General features: G+C 39.8%; 1 long non-coding RNA gene across 1 annotated transcript in view; it reads left to right on the top strand.

Annotated features, from left to right (window-relative positions):
* The first annotated feature begins 7,052 nt into the window (after nt 1-7,052).
* Nucleotides 7,053-17,500, top strand: part of LOC135099525 (uncharacterized) — a 47,585-nt gene continuing 37,137 nt past the window's right edge. The window contains exons 1-6 of the long non-coding RNA XR_010268066.1: nt 7,053-7,293; nt 7,676-7,902; nt 8,000-8,090; nt 9,529-9,691; nt 10,143-10,340; nt 10,445-10,555. This is a non-coding gene — a long non-coding RNA (uncharacterized LOC135099525). The remainder of the gene's footprint in view (nt 7,294-7,675; nt 7,903-7,999; nt 8,091-9,528; nt 9,692-10,142; nt 10,341-10,444; nt 10,556-17,500) is intronic.

A 17,500-nucleotide genomic window follows, 5' to 3' on the forward strand; every position in this document is an offset into this window, starting at 1 on the left:
ATATATATATATATATATATATATATGTATTTATTTATTTATTTATTTGTTACTAGCACTATTGGCAAACTGGTGAAAATAAGACGTTCTTATTGGTGTGATTCCAGTACAAGCATAAACAAAGGTGTGTGTGGCAGGTACCTGCGAAGTGTAGTGGTTGGTGACTACTTGAGTGGCTTGTAGCAGCAGTGATGTCTGCACGGCTCAAATGTTTGCCAGGCACTCAGATAAGTGACCCAGCAAAGTTGTTACAGAGTTCAGCCAAACATGATCAGCTTGGCTCACATACATGGGATCATATGAAGATCAGCCTAACCTAACCTAACTATATAGATTAGGTTGGGCTAGGTTAGGTTAGGTTAAGTTAGGTTAAGTTAAGTTAGACTAGGTTAGGTTAGGTTTAATAAGGTTTTTCTTCAAGTGAAATAAGCTGGGGTGGCTGATCTTCATATGATCCCATACATGTGTGTAATACTGAGCCCTTAGTCTTCAGGGGAAATGAAAGGTATGTATGGTTGGTGTGTGCTTCAACTCACCACAACGTGATGCTTTGAGGAGTCGTCTGTAATTTAGTATAATTGGAGCTTGAGGTGTGCGTCGATGATTTGGTACTGAGGAAGTGAAGACGTGACAAGGCTTAGGTCAGAGCACTGAGAGGACTGCGGTCAGTCATGCAGTAACTCAGTTGTGAGACAGCGTGGCTCACTGGACACTGCCCTGTGTCGACCCAAGGACGGGCTATTGGAGAATGTGGGTTATTCTCTCGTTCAAATCTTGCTGTTGTCCGCGTGTTAAAGGATGCACGGAAATGTATGTTGGGTGTTTGTTTCTATAGTAATCTTCGTGGCACTAAGTATATGGATAAGGTGTTATTCAGAGACATTGATAACTACACTTAAGTGTTAAGTATTCATTGTGTGTTTAACAGGTTCTATAAATAATGTTCCTTATCGGGGAGAACAAAGTGAATTGTGATTGTTGGGCTAGGTAACAACTGTCCATTATCGGGCGATGCATAGTGAGGGTTGTGTAAGAATAGTTATGTTGGTGTATGGTTGCAGGAGTTAGCAGCCAACAGCGTTAGGTTGCCAGGTGGACGAGTCGGGCCGAGTGGTGTCAACGTGAGGGCAGTGTAGCTGATCGTGTGGAAAGTGGGGTGCCAACTCCACTGGTTCTAATTACAAGTCTGGTTATAGTGCCAGACTGGAGCAACAAATATGCCCATTGGATCGAGAATGTGTAGTGCACTGATGTGGGTAATGTGAACTGGAAATATAAATAAGGATTGAGACAAAATGGTATATTATGTTCCTTGTTACGTAGCATGGCTTCCTATAATCTCCGGCTACTCCTAGTTACGAGTAGATGCCTGCCTTTCAGTGTGGTCAACGCCACGACACACCAGGTTTCCTTTAACATTCTCTCTCTCTCTCTCTCTCTCTCTCTCTCTCTCTCTCTCTCTCTCTCTCTCTGTAAAACAATATAAAAATCGATAACAGCAACAACAGCAACAACAACAAGCCCAGCTCCACACCATCTGGTTCACCACCACCACAGCCCCAACAAAACAGCAACACAACCACAGCCGTTAACACCTGTACTACCACCACCACCACCACCACCACAACACAAAGTACAAAACAAACTCGTGCAGGAAATTAAATCTGAATTGTGATCGGATTTATATAGTTTTTCCTCTACTTTATTTCCTCTTTCGTATTTCTTCTTTCGTAACAAATCGCTACTGTACATTTTTTTTTGTTTTTATCTCTTCTTTTTCCTACTACTTCCTCTTCTTCCATTTTCCACTTACTCCTTCCTTCTGCCCAATTTATTCACGTGGATTCTCCCCTTTTTTCCCCCCTTTTTCATTCACTATCATTCATTTCCTTCTTCCTTTTCATAATCAATACGTTTTCGCTTCCACTCAATGCCTCTTTCCCTTTTACACATCCATTGTTATTCATTATTTTCCTTTCTCTCATCGATTCTCTCCTTCCCTCTTCTTCTTTCATTCTTTCTTTCTTTCTTCACTGCAATTCCTTCCTTCCTTTTCCTTACATTCATTCATTCTTGTTTTCCTCTCCCCATTCGCGCCTTCCTTCCCTCCCTCCACACTCCTTCGCTTTCCTTCCTTTCTCCTGCACCTTTCTCTCTCTTGCACCCTTTCATTCGTTTCTCTTGCCCAGTCTCACACTACATATTCCCTCTTTTTCACCTTATTCCTTCCTTCCTCTCTTCTTTCCTCTACATTCTTTTACTCCTTTCCTTGCTTTACACTCCTTCCTCCTATTACCCTCTACCACTCTCACTCTTCCCTTCTTTCCCCTCTTCTTCCCCCTCGTTCTTTCCTCTTGTGCGCTCATATCTTGCATTCTGTTCTCTCTGCACCCACTACACCTCTTCCACCTCCTGCTCCACTTCCCTCCTTCAGCTCTGCATTATTTCGCTTCTCACCTTCTTTCTTCCCTTCAGTAATTGCTCCACACAGACGCCATGTGGGTTAAGCGTGGAGGAGGAGGAGGAAGTAGTGGTGGAGTCCTTTGTAAGGCTTCTATACACCTGTTTAGGCTATTGATGTATGTGCGTGGCTGGTGAGACAAGAGGGATCAAATCAGATAATCAGGGATAGACAGTGGGGTTGAAAGAAGAAGTAGTAGAGGTTGGGTGAAGAACAGTGACAGAAGTATGAGAATGAAATATGACAGAAATGCCGTCTTGTCTGCGCCACAGGTGTTTCAGTTCATTTAGTTTTCTAAAATAATAGTACAACAGTTGTATTATTCATATATTGGTTCAGGTAAGGCTTTTCGAAATGTGTTTACTGGTTTCCTGAAGAGGCGATGTTCATTTTCTTCTGCTGGAGTTGTGTTTATGTACGTGGCGTCCTTGAGTATGTGCGTCAGTTTGTGATGTACTTGTTTTCCTCTCATATAAAATATTGTATTAATTGGTTCCATTTCTGCTTGTGTGTGCAGTTCCTCCGGTGTGTGGGGATGTTTCGCTGTAGGCGAAGCGGAGTGAAAAAGTGTGTGTGTGTGTGTGTGAGAGAGAGAGAGAGAGAGAGAGAGAGAGAGAGAGAGAGAGAGAGAGAGAGAGAGAGAGAGAGAGAGAGAGAGAGAGAGAGAGAGAGTGAGGGGACAGGGGAAGCAGACGGGCAGACAGACGGACAATCATACATACAAACAGGCATGCAGACAGACAGAGACCGGCAACCTCCTCCCCCTACACACACACACACACACACACACACACACACACACACACACACACACACACACACACACACACACACACACAGGTATATAAAGAACACAGGCTTCTCCACCGACCTTGATGGAACGTTTTGTGGTGAAAAGTTGAGAATTTCCAAAGGTATCACTGACTGGAGAGGTGTAATGAAGTGGACTCTTGGTTTTCTTTAGTCCAATGGCTTCTCCACCAACCTTGATAGGACGCATTGTAAGTGTCGTCGATTATTTTCTTAGTCGCTAATGACAAAAAGAGTAATGAGTTCCAGAAATTGTCTTTTTTTTCCCCTGCGAGGTTAATGAAATGTGGCTGTGGAGGTGAAGCATGCATTCTTCAAACACTACTGACATTAAAAGAAGTATTCGAGTTCTTGGAGTTATTCTCATGTCTACAGTCAGTTTTTACTGTTGTGGTTCCTGCCTTCGACTTTAATAGAATGTTGTGGCGTAAGAGAAATATATATTTTTTCAAACGCCACTGACATCAAGTACAGTTATCGAGTTTTTGAATGAAATATTTTAACATCAGCAGTTATTTATTTATTTATTTATTTATTTATTTATTTTAGTTTTGGCTTCTCATGCTTGGTAGTGTGTCGTGGTGCAGGTGAACACAATGGTCTGTTTTTTGTATGAAATGTGTATTATAAAATAGGGTAAGTAAAGTTTTTTTTTAATGTATTCATTTAAACAACAAATCTACGTATTTTTTTATTTCTATTAAATAATTAAAGTTTTTTTTTAATGTATTCATGTAAACAACAAATCTACGTATTTTTTTTTATTTCTATTAAATAATTAAAGTTTTTTTTAATGTATGCATGTAAACAACAAATCTTCGTATTTTTTTTTATTTCTATTAAATAATTAAAGTTTTTTTTTTATGTATTCATGTAAACAACAAATCTACTTTTTTTCTATTAAATAATAATAATAACAATAATAATAATAATAATAATAATAATAATAATAATAATAATTCTCTCTCTCTCTCTCTCTCTCTCTCTCTCTCTCTCTCTCTCTCTCTGGAACACTACCACTGCCAGTAAAAAGAGTAATCGAGTTGTTGAAGTACTTAAATGCCTGAAGTTGTATGATTTTACTGGTTCTTGCCATGACTGATGGCCTTGGAATAAGCGAAGAGAACAACTTGGAGCAGCACCGCAAACACTAAAAGCAGCAGACGAATAGTTCAAACCTCTCAGCGGCTCTTGTTTTCATATCTGCTCAGTGACGGTGGCTGGAGTAAACCGATAGCTGGAACATTCGACCACCTGAACAATTCGTAATACTGAAAAAATTAACTGGAATGACTGAACCAATTCCATCACTCCTAATGCACAAAAGAAACCGAAAAAAATGATGTAGTTGGTGAAAGACTTGCCCAACTAAACGATTCCTGCCATAGAAACATGAAAAATTAAAACACTAACAATTTCTGGGATTTCTGATAAATTCTCATTTTCTTATGGTCTCTCTCTCTCTCTCTCTCTCTCTCTCTCTCTCTCTCTCTCTCTCTCTCTCTCTCTCTCTCTCTCACTATATATATATATATATATATATATATATATATATATATATATATATATATATATATATATATATATATATATATATATTATATTATATTATATTATATTATATTATATATATTATATTATATTATATATATTATATATATATATATATATATATATATATATATATATATATATATATATATATATATATATATATATATATATATATATATATATATATATATATATATATATATATATATATATATATATATATATATATATATATATATATATATATATATATATATATATATATATATATATATATATATATATATATATATATATATATATATATATATATATATATATATATATATATATATATATATATATATATATATATATATATATATATATATATATATATATATATATATATATATATATATATATATATATATATATATATATATATATATATATATATATATATATATATATATATATATATATATATATATATATATATATATATATTTTTTTTTATGTAGGAAGGATACTGGAAAAGGGCAACAAAAATCTAATAATAAAAATGCCCACTGAAATGCCAGTCCCTTAAAAGGGTCAAAGCAGTGGTCAAAAATTGGTGGATAAGTGTCTTGAAACCTCCCTCTTGAAGGAATTCAAGTCATAGGAAGGTGGAAATACATAAGCAGGCAGGGAGTTCCAGAGTTTACCAGAGAAAGGGATGAATGATTGAGAATACTGGTTAACTCTTGCATTAGAGAGGTGGACAGAATAGGGGTGAGAGAAAGAAGAAAGTCTTGTGCAGCGAGGCCGTGGAAGGAGGGGAGGCATGCAGTTAGCAAGATCAAAAGAGCAGTTGGCATGAAAATAGCGGTAGAAGACAGCTAGATATGCAACATTGCGGCGGTGAGAAAGGGGCTGAAGACAGTCAGTTAGAGGAGAGGAGTTGATGAGACGAAAAGCTTTTGACTCCACCCTGTCTAGAAGAGCACTATGAGTGGAACCCCCAGACATGTGAAGCATACTCCATACATGGACGGATAAGGCCCTTGTACAGAGTTAGCAGCTGGGGGGGGTGAGAAAACCTGGCGGAGACGTCTCAGAACACCTAACTTCATAGAAGCTGTTTTAGCTAGAGATGAGATGTGAAGTTTCCAGTTCAGATTATAAGTAAAGGACAGACCGAGGATGTTCAGTGTAGAGGAGGGGGACAGTTGAGTGTCATTGAAGAAGAGGGGATAGTTGTCTGGAAGATTGTGTTGAGTTGATAGATGGAGGAATTGAGTTTTTGAGGCATTGAACAATACCAAGTTTGCTCTGCCCCAATCAGAAATTTTAGAAAGATCAGAAGTCAGGCGTTCTGTGGCTTCCCTGCGTGATGTGTTTACCTCCTAAAGGGTTGGACGTCTATGAAAAGACGTGGAAAAGTGCAGGGTGGTATCATCAGCATAGGAGTGGATAGGACAAGAAGTTTGGTTTAGAAGATCATTAATGAATAATAAGAAGAGAGTGGGTGACAGGACAGAACCCTGAGGAACACCACTGTTAATAGATTTAGGAGAAGAACAGTGACCGTCTACCACAGCAGCAATAGAACGGTCAGAAAGGAAATTTGAGATGAAGTTACAGAGAGGATAGAAACCGTAGGAGGGTAGTTTTGAAATCAAAGCTTTGTGCCAGACTCTATCAAAGGCTTTTGATATGTCCAAGGCAACAGCAAAAGTTTCACCAAATTCTCTAAAAGAGGATGACCAAGACTCAGTAAGGAAAGCCAGAAGATCACCAGTAGAGCGGCCTTGACGGAGCCCATACTGGCGATCAGATAGAAGGTTGTGAAGTGATAGATGTTTAAGAATCTTCCTGTTGAGGATGGATTCAAAAACTTTAGATAGGCAGGAAATTAAAGCAATAGGACGGTAGTTTGAGGGATTAGAGCGGTCACCCTTTTTAGAAACAGGTTGAATGTAGGCAAACTTCCAGCAAGAAGGAAAGGTAGATGTTGACAGACAGAGCTGAAAGAGTTTGACTAGCAAGGTGCAAGCATGGAGGCACAGTTTCGGAGAACAATAGGAGGGACCCCATCAGGTCCATAAGCCTTCCAAGGGTTTAGGCCAGCAGGGGGTTCTGAAGGTCACAAGGGAAAGCAGAAAGAGAGGGAAAGTAAAGAGGAAGAAAGAGAAAAAGATAAAGAAGAGAAGAGGGAACAAAGAAGAAGAAATAATTGTTATGAATTTGTCTCTCTCCTCTTCCTCTTTCTTTCCTCTGTCCACTACTACTACTACTACTACTACTACTACTACTACTACTACTACTACTACTACTACTACTATTACTACTACTACTACTACTACTACTACTGCAGGCTGGGCAGCAGTGGTGGCCAACTTGGAGGACATTGTGGCAGCCTTCAGAACAAGACATGACGCATTCCAGCAAAATTTTGTGGAGTATCTCAGTGGCCCGGAGGAGAAGGTCGCCCTGCTTCAGTCGTGAGTTTGTGTGTGTGTGTGTGTGTGTGTGTCAGGGTTGGAGGAAAGGTGGAGGGAACATGGAGAAAGGTCTGTGAGGGAGGAGAAGCCTGAAGGTAACTTTTGGAGGGAGATATGGAGGAGAGAAGAGAGGGAGGTGGAGAGAATGTCTTGCTTATATTTTTTTATCATTTACAAGTCTCTCCTATAGTTTTGTGTGATGCCCCACTCTTCCTGCCAACTTACCGGTAGGGAGAGAAGGAGGAGGAGGAGGAAGAGAGAGGAGAGAGGAGGAAAGAGATGAAAGATTGGTTGGAGTGTGTGTGTATGTGTGTCCGTCTGTCAACATTACTACTACTACTACTACTACTACTACTACTACTACTACTACTACTACTTACAGTTTTGAAGAGGACCTTAAGCTACTGGCAAGGATTCCAGTCTTCCCTGAACTCTTGGGGAAGACACAAGAGGAAGAGGAAGAGGAAGAAGCTGGGAAGAAGAGGAGGACAAGCACAGCACAGAAGAAAGAGGAGGAGGAAGAGAAGGAAGAGGAGGAGAAGGAGGAGGAGGAAGAGGAGGAAGAGCAGGAGGAGGAGAAAAGAGGAGGAGAAGGAGGAAAAAGAGAAAGTAAGTTGTTGTTATTGTTGTTGTTGTTGTTGTTGTAAATAAGAATAATTGTTGATATATCTCTCTCTCTCTCTCTCTCTGTGTGTCTGTCTGTCAGTGAGGCAAGTGTTGCTGCTGGACTGGATCAGCGCCAAGGACAGCCAAAGTGACGTCAGATTGCCCAACTCTGCTGCAGGGGACTGGCTCAGGTGTGTGTGTGTGTGTGTGTGTATGTCAGGTATTCACACCTAATTCTTGCTGCGTAATTCTGTTTCCGCAGGATTGAGTCAAGTTTGTAATCTTGCATTGTTTAACAAGTTGAGTGTTGTCACAGTTGTCTTTAGTGTGGCTCCCCCTCCCCCTGTGTTAGAATATTGCATGTTTCCAAGGCCACAGGGACACTCAGCCTGGTTCTCAAGAGTGTTTCTTCTGTCACTAATGCACAAATGTTGTTAATCTGTCTCTGGAACCGTAAAAACACCTTTGAAAACCCACATCACTTCAACTACAGCCTTTTAAAAGAGTGTTTCTCCTGTCAGTAATGCAGAAATGTTAATCTGTCACTGCAACTGTAAAAACACCCTTGAAAACCCACATCACTTCAACTGCAGCCTTTTAAAAGAGTGTTTCTCCTGTCAGTAATGCAGAAATGTTGTTAATCTGTCACTGCAACTGTAAAAACACCCTTGAAAACCCACGTCACTTCAACTACAGCCTTTTAAAAGAGTGTATCTTGTCAGTAATGAAGAAATGTTGTTAATCTGTCACTGCAATTGTAAAAACACCCTTGAAAACCCTTGTCACTTCAACTACAGCCTTTAAAAGAGTGTTTCTCCTGTCAGTAATGCTGAAATGTTAATCTGTCACTGCAACTGTAAAAACATCCTTGAAAACCCACGTCACTTCAACTACAGCCTTTTAAAAGAGTGTTTCTCCTGTCAGTAATACAGAAATGTTGTTAATCTGTCACTGCAACTGTAAAAACACCTTTGAAAACCCACATCACTTCAACTACAGCCTTTTAAAAGAGTGTTTCTCCTGTCAGTAATGCAGAAATGTTAATCTGTCACTGGAACCGTAAAAACACCTTTGAAAACCCACATCACTTCAACTACAGCCTTTTAAAAGAATGTTTCTCCCATCAGTAATGCAGAAATGTTAATCTGTCACTGCAACTGTAAAAACACCCTTGAAAACCCACGTCACTTCAACTACAGCCTTTAAAAATGTTTCTCCTGTCAGTAATGCAGAAATGTTGTTAATCTGTCACTGCAATTGTAAAAACACACTTGGAAACCCGTGTCACTTCAACTGGAGCCTTTTAAAAGAGTGTTTCTCCTGTCAGTAATGCAGAAATGTTGTTAACCTGTCACTGCAACTGTAAAAACACCCTCAAAAACCCACATCACTTCAACTAGAGACACACACACACACACACACACACACACACACACACACACACACACACACACACACACACACACACACACACACACACACACATATATACATACACACTGCCCCCCTCATCCCCTCCTCTCTCCCCCCACAGGTTGGCCTCTCCCTTTCCACCACCACCACCACCACCACCACCATCACTGACTTTATATTAACAGATTTATATATTGAAGATATTTTTCCTTTTAGTTTTGAAGAAGAGGAGGAGGAAGAGGAAGAGGAAGGAGGAGGAGGAGGAGGAGGAGGAGGAGGGTTAGGTGTGGCCCTCCCTCCCCCTCCCACACCACTGCAGTCCCAGCCTCTGATTGGCCAGCCCTCAGCCAATCAGGAGAGAGACTTTATGGCCTTACAGGTAAGTATGTTGTGGTACTGACCCCCTCCTAGTCACCCTTATCATGTCCCCTGTGCCACTTGAAGACCCCCACCAGACCCCCTCCTAGTCACCCTTATCATGTCCCCTGTGCCACTTGAAGACCCCCACCAGACCCCCTCCTAGTCACCCTTATCATGTCCCCTGTGCCACTTGAAGACCCCCACCAGACCCCCTCCTAGTCACCCTTATCATGTCCCCTGTGCCACTTGAAGACCCCCACCAGACCCCCTCTTAGTCACCCTTGTCATGTCCCCTGTGCCACTTGAAGACCCCCACCAGACCCCCTCTTAGTCACCCTTGTCATGTCCCCTGTGCCACTTGAAGACCCCCACCAGACCCCCTCTTAGTCACCCTTGTCATGTCCCCTGTACCAAAACACTAACTACTACTACTACTACTACTACTACAACTACTACTACTACTACTTCAGGTGGAGGAAGGCCGAAGGGAACTGGAGGAGGAGAGAAAGAGGCACAGGCTGGAGGTTGAAAACAAAAGGTCTAGATTTAGAATGATGACAACGACCACAGCCACCACCAGCACCTCCCCCACTAGCCTGCCTTTCTCTTCAAGTCCCAGCGAGGAGCACCCGCCCTCCTCCCCAGCCTCCTCTCTCAACAGATGGGAGGTGAGAGGAAGAGAAAGAGACAAAGAGAGAAAGAGGGAGAGGACACCCACAATTCACACTGGAAATGTTCTGTCTTACTTTAATGCCTCTCTTTAATTCCTCAGGGCCTGGACAGACTGAGAGAGGAACTGATGAAAGAGAGAGAGATAGAGATTGAAGAGAGAATTGCAAGTGTAAGAGAGGAAGAAAGGAGGAAATTAGATGACGAAAAACAGGTAAGACAGACAGAGAGAGGGAAAGAGAGAATGTAAGGATTAAAAACAATGATTGGATGGTAATTGGTGCAAGAAAAGAACGACGTTTGTTGTGAAGGAGGGGCAGGAGACGGGGAAAGAAACACACAGAGGAATGAAGAAAAACATGAACAAAACACAAGACAACAACAAATTCAACACCAGAACGACACAATACACAGACAGAAATACAAACCCAAGCTATCTACACATAAAAAACACATTTACACACCTGAAAACATAACACATTACACACTTACACATCTGAAAATGCCCAAAAACTGTGTCCCTCCTCTACCTGGCTGTTGCTCACACCTGCACCACCAACACTTGATTTGAATTAGTGTGATGTGAGTAAACCACAGAAACTTTCAATCAAGTCATTACAGACACTGCCACACACACCCAGACACTGCCACACACACCCAGAAACTGCCACACACACCCAGACACTGCCACACACACCCAGACACTGCCACACACACCCAGACACTGCCACACACACCCAGACACTGCCACACACACCCAGACACTGCCACACACACCCAGACACTGCCACACACACTCAGACACTGCCACACACACCCACACACTGCCAAACACACCCAGACACTGCCACACACACCCAAACACTGCCACACACACCCAAACTTCAACCAGATGGCACCACTGCTATAACATCTATTTCTAAAGCTGAACTCTTTGCTCAAACCTTTGCTAAAAACTCTACCTTGGATGATTCTGGGCTTGTTCCTCCCTCTCCTCCACCTTCTGACTACTTCATGCCACGTATTAAATTTCTTCGCAATGATGTTTTCTATGCCCTCGCTGGCCTAAACCCTTGGAAGGCTTATGGACCTGATGGGGTCCCTCCTATTGTTCTCCGAAACTGTGCCTCCATGCTTGCACCTTGCTAGTCAAACTCTTTCAGCTCTGTCTGTCAACATCTACCTTTCCTTCTTGCTGGAAGTTTGCCTACATTCAACCTGTTTCTAAAAAGGGTGACCGCTCTAATCCCTCAAACTACCGTCCTATTGCTTTAATTTCCTGCCTATCTAAAGTTTTTGAATCCATCCTCAACAGGAAGATTCTTAAACATCTATCACTTCACAACCTTCTATCTGATCGCCAGTATGGGCTCCGTCAAGGCCGCTCTACTGGTGATCTTCTGGCTTTCCTTACTGAGTCTTGGTCATCCTCTTTTAGAGAATTTGGTGAAACTTTTGCTGTTGCCTTGGACATATCAAAAGCCTTTGATAGAGTCTGGCACAAAGCTTTGATTTCAAAACTACCCTCCTACGGTTTCTATCCTCTCTGTAACTTCATCTCAAATTTCCTTTCTGACCGTTCTATTGCTGCTGTGGTAGACGGTCACTGTTCTTCTCCTAAATCTATTAACAGTGGTGTTCCTCAGGGTTCTGTCCTGTCACCCACTCTCTTCTTATTATTCATTAATGATCTTCTAAACCAAACTTCTTGTCCTATCCACTCCTATGCTGATGATACCACCCTGCACTTTTCCACGTCTTTTCATAGACGTCCAACCCTTTAGGAGGTAAACACATCACGCAGGGAAGCCACAGAACGCCTGACTTCTGATCTTTCTAAAATTTCTGATTGGGGCAGAGCAAACTTGGTATTGTTCAATGCCTCAAAAACTCAATTCCTCCATCTATCAACTCAACACAATCTTCCAGACAACTATCCCCTCTTCTTCAATGACACTCAACTGTCCCCCTCCTCTACACTGAACATCCTCGGTCTGTCCTTTACTTATAATCTGAACTGGAAACTTCACATCTCATCTCTAGCTAAAACAGCTTCTATGAAGTTAGGTGTTCTGAGACGTCTCCGCCAGGTTTTCTCACCCCCCAGCTGCTAACTCTGTACAAGGGCCTTATCCGTCCATGTATGGAGTATGCTTCACATGTCTGGGGGGGTTCCACTCATAGTGCTCTTCTAGACAGGGTGGAGTCAAAAGCTTTTCGTCTCATCAACTCCTCTCCTCTAACTGACTGTCTTCAGCCCCTTTCTCACCGCCGCAATGTTGCATATCTAGCTGTCTTCTACCGCTATTTTCATGCCAACTGCTCTTTTGATCTTGCTAACTGCATGCCTCCCCTCCTTCCACGGCCTCGCTGCACAAGACTTTCTTCTTTCTCTCACCCCTATTCTGTCCACCTCTCTAATGCAAGAGTTAACCAGTATTCTCAATCATTCATCCCTTTCTCTGGTAAACTCTGGAACTCCCTGCCTGCTTATGTATTTCCACCTTCCTATGACTTGAATTCCTTCAAGAGGGAGGTTTCAAGACACTTATCCACCAATTTTTGACCACTGCTTTGACCCTTTTAAGGGACTGGCATTTCAGTGGGCATTTTTATTATTAGATTTTTGTTGCCCTTTTCCAGTATCCTTCCTACATAAAAAAAAAAAATATATATATATATATATATATATATATATATATATATATATATATATATATATATATATATATATATATATATATATATATATATATATATATATATATATATATATATATATATATATATATATATATATATATATATATATATATATATATATATATATATATATATATATATATATATATATATATATATATATATATATATATATATATATATATATATATATATATATATATATATATATATATATATATATATATATATATATATATATATATATATATATATATATATATATATATATATATATATATATATATATATATATATATATATATATATATATATATATATATATATATATATATATATATATATATATATATATATATATATATAATATATATATATAATATAATATAATATATATAATATAATATAATATAATATAATATATATATATATATATATATATATATATATATATATATATATATATATATATATATATATATATATATATATATATATAGAGAGAGAGAGAGAGAGAGAGAGAGAGAGAGAGAGAGAGAGAGAGAGAGAGAGACCATAAGAAAATGAGAATTTATCAGAAATCCCAGAAATTGTTAGTGTTTTAATTTTTCATGTTTCTATGGCAGGAATCGTTTAGTTGGGCAAGTCTTTCACCAACTACATCATTTTTTTCGGTTTCTTTTGTGCATTAGGAGTGATGGAATTGGTTCAGTCATTCCAGTTAATTTTTTCAGTATTACGAATTGTTCAGGTGGTCGAATGTTCCAGCTATCGGTTTACTCCAGCCACCGTCACTGAGCAGATATGAAAACAAGAGCCGCTGAGAGGTTTGAACTATTCGTCTGCTGCTTTTAGTGTTTGCGGTGCTGCTCCAAGTTGTTCTCTTCGCTTATTCCAAGGCCATCAGTCATGGCAAGAACCAGTAAAATCATACAACTTCAGGCATTTAAGTACTTCAACAACTCGATTACTCTTTTTACTGGCAGTGGTAGTGTTCCAGAGAGAGAGAGAGAGAGAGAGAGAGAGAGAGAGAGAGAGAGAGAATTATTATTATTATTATTATTATTATTATTATTATTATTATTGTTATTATTATTATTTAATAGAAAAAAAGTAGATTTGTTGTTTACATGAATACATAAAAAAAACTTTAATTATTTAATAGAAATAAAAAAAAATACGAAGATTTGTTGTTTACATGCATACATTAAAAAAAACTTTAATTATTTAATAGAAATAAAAAAAAATACGTAGATTTGTTGTTTACATGAATACATTAAAAAAAAAACTTTAATTATTTAATAGAAATAAAAAAAAATACGTAGATTTGTTGTTTAAATGAATACATTAAAAAAAAACTTTACTTACCCTATTTTATAATACACATTTCATACAAAAAACAGACCATTGTGTTCACCTGCACCACGACACACTACCAAGCATGAGAAGCCAAAACTAAAATAAATAAATAAATAAATAAATAAATAAATAACTGCTGATGTTAAAATATTTCATTCAAAAACTCGATAACTGTACTTGATGTCAGTGGCGTTTGAAAAAATATATATTTCTCTTACGCCACAACATTCTATTAAAGTCGAAGGCAGGAACCACAACAGTAAAAACTGACTGTAGACATGAGAATAACTCCAAGAACTCGAATACTTCTTTTAATGTCAGTAGTGTTTGAAGAATGCATGCTTCACCTCCACAGCCACATTTCATTAACCTCGCAGGGGAAAAAAAAGACAATTTCTGGAACTCATTACTCTTTTTGTCATTAGCGACTAAGAAAATAATCGACGACACTTACAATGCGTCCTATCAAGGTTGGTGGAGAAGCCATTGGACTAAAGAAAACCAAGAGTCCACTTCATTACACCTCTCCAGTCAGTGATACCTTTGGAAATTCTCAACTTTTCACCACAAAACGTTCCATCAAGGTCGGTGGAGAAGCCTGTGTTCTTTATATACCTGTGTGTGTGTGTGTGTGTGTGTGTGTGTGTGTGTGTGTGTGTGTGTGTGTGTGTGTGTGTGTGTGTGTGTGTGTGTGTGTAGGGAGGAGGTTGCCGGTCTCTGTCTGTCTGCATGCCTGTTTGTATGTATGATTGTCCGTCTGTCTGCCCGTCTGCTTCCCCTGTCCCCTCACTCTCTCTCTCTCTCTCTCTCTCTCTCTCTCTCTCTCTCTCTCTCTCTCTCTCTCTCTCTCTCTCTCTCTCTCTCTCTCTCTCTCTCTCTCTCTCTCTCTCACACACACACACACACTTTTTCACTCCGCTTCGCCTACAGCGAAACATCCCCACACACCGGAGGAACTGCACACACAAGCAGAAATGGAACCAATTAATACAATATTTTATATGAGAGGAAAACAAGTACATCACAAACTGACGCACATACTCAAGGACGCCACGTACATAAACACAACTCCAGCAGAAGAAAATGAACATCGCCTCTTCAGGAAACCAGTAAACACATTTCGAAAAGCCTTACCTGAACCAATATATGAATAATACAACTGTTGTACTATTATTTTAGAAAACTAAATGAACTGAAACACCTGTGGCGCAGACAAGACGGCATTTCTGTCATATTTCATTCTCATACTTCTGTCACTGTTCTTCACCCAACCTCTACTACTTCTTCTTTCAACCCCACTGTCTATCCCTGATTATCTGATTTGATCCCTCTTGTCTCACCAGCCACGCACATACATCAATAGCCTAAACAGGTGTATAGAAGCCTTACAAAGGACTCCACCACTACTTCCTCCTCCTCCTCCACGCTTAACCCACATGGCGTCTGTGTGGAGCAATTACTGAAGGGAAGAAAGAAGGTGAGAAGCGAAATAATGCAGAGCTGAAGGAGGGAAGTGGAGCAGGAGGTGGAAGAGGTGTAGTGGGTGCAGAGAGAACAGAATGCAAGATATGAGCGCACAAGAGGAAAGAACGAGGGGGAAGAAGAGGGGAAAGAAGGGAAGAGTGAGAGTGGTAGAGGGTAATAGGAGGAAGGAGTGTAAAGCAAGGAAAGGAGTAAAAGAATGTAGAGGAAAGAAGAGAGGAAGGAAGGAATAAGGTGAAAAAGAGGGAATATGTAGTGTGAGACTGGGCAAGAGAAACGAATGAAAGGGTGCAAGAGAGAGAAAGGTGCAGGAGAAAGGAAGGAAAGCGAAGGAGTGTGGAGGAGGGAAGGAAGGCGCGAATGGGGAGAGGAAAACAAGAATGAATGAATGTAAGGAAAAGGAAGGAAGGAATTGCAGTGAAGAAAGAAAGAAAGAATGAAAGAAGAAGAGGGAAGGAGAGAATCGATGAGAGAAAGGAAAATAATGAATAACAATGGATGTGTAAAAGGGAAAGAGGCATTGAGTGGAAGCGAAAACGTATTGATTATGAAAAGGAAGAAGGAAATGAATGATAGTGAATGAAAAAGGGGGGAAAAAAGGGGAGAATCCACGTGAATAAATTGGGCAGAAGGAAGGAGTAAGTGGAAAATGGAAGAAGAGGAAGTAGTAGGAAAAAGAAGAGATAAAAACAAAAAAAAATGTACAGTAGCGATTTGTTACGAAAGAAGAAATACGAAAGAGGAAATAAAGTAGAGGAAAAACTATATAAATCCGATCACAATTCAGATTTAATTTCCTGCACGAGTTTGTTTTGTACTTTGTGTTGTGGTGGTGGTGGTGGTGGTGGTAGTACAGGTGTTAACGGCTGTGGTTGTGTTGCTGTTTTGTTGGGGCTGTGGTGGTGGTGAACCAGATGGTGTGGAGCTGGGCTTGTTGTTGTTGCTGTTGTTGCTGTTATCGATTTTTATATTGTTTTACAGAGAGAGAGAGAGAGAGAGAGAGAGAGAGAGAGAGAGAGAGAGAGAGAGAATGTTAAAGGAAACCTGGTGTGTCGTGGCGTTGACCACACTGAAAGGCAGGCATCTACTCGTAACTAGGAGTAGCCGGAGATTATAGGAAGCCATGCTACGTAACAAGGAACATAATATACCATTTTGTCTCAATCCTTATTTATATTTCCAGTTCACATTACCCACATCAGTGCACTACACATTCTCGATCCAATGGGCATATTTGTTGCTCCAGTCTGGCACTATAACCAGACTTGTAATTAGAACCAGTGGAGTTGGCACCCCACTTTCCACACGATCAGCTACACTGCCCTCACGTTGACACCACTCGGCCCGACTCGTCCACCTGGCAACCTAACGCTGTTGGCTGCTAACTCCTGCAACCATACACCAACATAACTATTCTTACACAACCCTCACTATGCATCGCCCGATAATGGACAGTTGTTACCTAGCCCAACAATCACAATTCACTTTGTTCTCCCCGATAAGGAACATTATTTATAGAACCTGTTAAACACACAATGAATACTTAACACTTAAGTGTAGTTATCAATGTCTCTGAATAACACCTTATCCATATACTTAGTGCCACGAAGATTAC

The sequence above is a fragment of the Scylla paramamosain genome, unplaced genomic scaffold (genome assembly GCF_035594125.1).
Source record: "Scylla paramamosain isolate STU-SP2022 unplaced genomic scaffold, ASM3559412v1 Contig142, whole genome shotgun sequence".
Lineage (NCBI taxonomy): Eukaryota > Metazoa > Arthropoda > Malacostraca > Decapoda > Portunidae > Scylla > Scylla paramamosain.